We start from the raw sequence: 4,511 nt of genomic DNA on the forward strand, positions 1-4,511 counted from the left end.
AAGTCATTGTGAAAATTATTTGTACAGTTTTAAAAGTATAAAAAAAAAGTTGTAAATTCTTAATCAGAACGTCACTAAATTTTTGGGGAAGAAGTTTCTTCCTCGTGTGTGTGAACGCTTTCAATTTTCTTTCCAAACACACGTGTTCTTAGACATATTATATATACTGCTTTGGAGTAACAAATCATTTCTCGTTACTGGAAGTAACGTGCCTTAAAGCTCAGACAACAGTAATCAGCACGGATGACCTGGTCACTTGATTTAATCGAATAGATAAACAAATGAACCCTCTCGGCTCTGTCACTCTTCAGCTCAACAAAACTTGTAAGAACGGAAAGGAGTGATGTGCACCAGCTGTCAGCTGGTACTCATTTTCAGCCGAGTAGACTGAAGTAATATAAAATGAAGTGCTCTGCTCAAGGACATAACACACAATGCCAGCTTTCAGGAATTGAAACTACGACAATGCGATCAAGCGCCAAACATCCCTAACGGCTCGGCTACGCTCCTCCACAGTAACGCATTTATGAATTATATTAATAGTGTAATTTAATTTCTCCATTAACACCGCTTACTCATGTGCATTTTGTTTTTCTATTTTTGTTGATCAATCTATTTTTTAATTGAAATCATTATTATTGGAAGTGGAGTTGATGTGTCATTAATCCTGCTAATTTTGTTAGCATGTCACCAACAATCACAAGTTCTCTTAAGCTAATGCATTAGCAGTAGCAGTAGGCAGCTGTTAGTAAGGATAAGCGAGTGATTCTATTTTATTTTTTTTATAATTTTCTCTCACACGTTCTCAGAAAATACGCTCACACATGCACACACACATATGCACACATAATACACGAAAATAAATATGGGTACGTACGTGTGTGAGTGCATGGTACGTGCGTGTGCCTCTGTGTGTGTGTGTGTCTGCATGTGTGTGTGTGTGTGTGTGTGTGTGTGTTCGTAAGCTTTTTTAATTTTTTTCATTGCATTTTTAACATATAACAGTAATCATATCAAATGAAATTGTAAAAAGTTTTATAAACTAGTTGCTAATTCATATAAAACTATATGCGCAGTATGTTCAAAAGACTAATGTCGAAAAGTTTTCTTCGAAACCACGACATCACGGGTTCGATCTCAGAACGTGTTAAGTTAAAAAATCATTTTCTATAGTCTGCTATCGACCCAAAAGCTATGAGTGAAATTGGGCAGAAGGAAACTACGGAATCCCGTAGAATGGATTATACTTGTAATCCAAAAAGCACAGCCTTGTCACACATTGTGTCACAGCGTTAGGTCATACGTGTCTGTTGAATACACGTTAACTCAGGATCAAGCAATTCACTTCATCGAACAAGTGACTCTGCATTTTTAATTTTAAAATATTCCGTAAAATTAATATACGTGATTGAAACAGCTTTAGATTAAAATACCGATGTATATATATACATGTTTATAGCATATATACAAGCGTGGGGCGGTACTTGTAATATTTTGTCTTAGAGAAACTTCTCAAGGAGATAAAAACATAGGGCATCGCTCAAAACGTTTGTTTATCGTCACTGAGGAGACCAAATCAGGTCAAAACTCTGTGTTTGGCGATCCACTGGCGTTCTGAGCGAAGCCTTGTGTTTCTATTCTATTACAAACCCTGTGTTTCGCTTTGAGAACATTCTTTGAAATGAAATATTACTGCTAGTGCCATCGTATGTTTGTAAACACAATGATATTCTGTAAATATTCTTCGAGAATAATTGTACCAATCTAGCCAACAAGATCTAGTCTATGTCTCAATCTGACAAGGAAAGCTTAACTCTTTGACAGTCCCTGATACAAACGAAATACACTTAATACATCATGATTTCACAAAACAAGACTTTATGGGAAGGGAAATAATTTATCCAAGTAAGGATTAAAAGTAATATATAACCGACAAATGTTCAATTAAGCTGTAATACTAAAATAAATTATATCTACATGAGACTTGAGAAGTTTGAATATGGAAGAGTTAACCAGATTTATCTAAAACAAAAAATTACTTTTGCTCGGCGGAGAGTAATTTAATAACTGAGCAGCAATTTTTAAAACCAGTTAATCACTTCCATTAAGAAGAATAAATGTTGTTTCTTGCGATGACTCAGTTGGTAGAATTTTTAGATGATTTATAATAGTTGCTCTTAGTCCGGGGTTCGAATCTGTCTCGCGAGAGATATCAGGCCTTTTTTTTTTTGTAGTGCATCTATCACTTGATACAGTTGGCTCGTTATTTTTGTTATTCCCAGATTAGAGTCAGTTATTAACCATCTCTTACACGCTAGACCCATTCGGACTTAGAAATACTTTGGATATCCTCATCTTAGTTATGTATTCGTTGAATTAGAAATACATGGACTCATGAACTTCTTTCGGGCGTTATTTTTTTATTTAGTATTTGTTAAATATTGCTGATTTCAGCTCTGATCTAACAGATTTACGATAAAGAAGCATTTCACTCGTGACAATTCCGAACTTGTTTTTCAGTCATATTATATCTAGGACTGCATAATCCACTGTGTCCTTGCCCTTCGAAAACGGTCGTGTATGAGATGTGATTTGAGGCAAGACTTAACTACCATTTCTGAAAGGTCAACTGACAGTAATATGGCTGAGGCGATAAGGTATTGGGCTACCAGCACATGGGTTCTTGGGCTCGAATTCATATCGATGTTTTCATTACGTTTCTGGATAGAACAATTTATTCTGAATTGGTTCGGTTACTCTTTTATACTGTCGTAGTTATTGTTGTTGCTGCTGCTGCTGCTACTGCTACTGCTGCTGCTGCTGCTGCTGCTACTGCTGCTGCTGATGTTCTTATTGCTCTTGTAGCTGTGGTTCATGATGTTGGGCTCGAGGTTGGTTTGATTGGGCAGATCGGTAGTGTGTAGATAACTAGCCAGCCTATCTACAGTTCTGGATAAATATGTACATATATACATATAAATACATATATACACATACATATATACACATACATATATACATTCATACAGACATACATATAAGAATACATATGCATACACAGATACATAAATATACATGTTTGATTGTGTATGTATGTGTGTATGTATGTATGTATGTATGTATGTATGTACGTACGTATGCAAGCCATATCTCAGTCTAGTTGTAAGTTTCCAAAATGGGAATAAGATTTTCTGGGGAAAAGATCAATAATTTTACTCACATCCTGATACAGAAGTTTGTCGAAGGTCAGAGAATTGAATAATTTATCGCTCGAGTGCATCGGATAAATAAATATTTAATCAAAGCAGTGGGATTTGAACAACAAATAATAAAAGTAAATATGTGAATATACTGCGAGCTGAGTTTATGATCTGTCTTCCATTTACAGCTTCAGCGGTAGCTTCACTATGGCTGATTGGTTAAGAAATTTGCTTCGCAACTACTAAACCCTGAGATCTGTCCCACTGCTTAATATCTTAGACTTGAGACATTTCTTTTTTTTTTTTTTTTTGCTTTTTGTGAGTGAGATTGAGTAGACGAAAGATTGTATGCAAGCCTGTCAGTGGCGATAGCTTCTATGATTCAAAATGATTACACAGTGTTGTCACATCCTGTATCATGCTGATTCTGTTTGAGAATCAGTATTTGCAAAGGGAAGTCATCGTTCCCAAGTCCAGCCTGACGTGATACACGTGGACCCGAGTTTCTGGGTATTGAGTTTGGAGTTTGATTTCTTTTCAAACCAAACTCCAAAACTCCGTCTTCTATCAGCATGCTGTAGATTGCCACAAGGGCTCCTTAGGGAAACTTAAGTTAAACGTCTTATCTACACATCCCACTGATGCAATGCTGAGACAAGTCACTGAAGCTGTCTGTATACAAGAATACAAACCCACTCTGGACCGTAAATCCGAATGGGGTAACATCCAGATTCCACTCGGGAGTACTCCTCTATATCCACACCTTTCTCTCATTTACGTGTAGAAATCCATAGATACATGTTGAGATGCATGATACTAAAATACATATATGTAGTTATATAAATATATATATATATATATACAGAGAGAGAGAGAGAGAAATAGATATATATACACATATACAAATACATGCGTACATACATACATACATACATACATACATATATACATACATGCTGCTGGTTTCCGGGCAGTTTTCGTTTTCAGTTTCCACTCAGGACATATTGGTTTGGTAAGCCCAAGACTATGGTAGGAGTTATTTGCTTAAAGTGGCGTATAGTGGGATCGAACCAGGAACTACGTGGTTTTGAACTAAACGTTTCAACTGCATAGATATACTCTTCTTGATTTACTCACTGTCACGAAATAAAGAATGAAAGAGGCTTTCTGATTCATCGATTCTGATGCTTCTGATTTTTATGCTTTTCCAGTTTATTGGCATCTTTGATACACACACACACACTAACACACACACACACACACACACACACACACACATACATACATACATACATACATATAACATATACA

Source organism: Octopus bimaculoides, chromosome 5, assembly GCF_001194135.2.
Source record: "Octopus bimaculoides isolate UCB-OBI-ISO-001 chromosome 5, ASM119413v2, whole genome shotgun sequence".
In the NCBI taxonomy this organism is placed as follows: domain Eukaryota; kingdom Metazoa; phylum Mollusca; class Cephalopoda; order Octopoda; family Octopodidae; genus Octopus; species Octopus bimaculoides.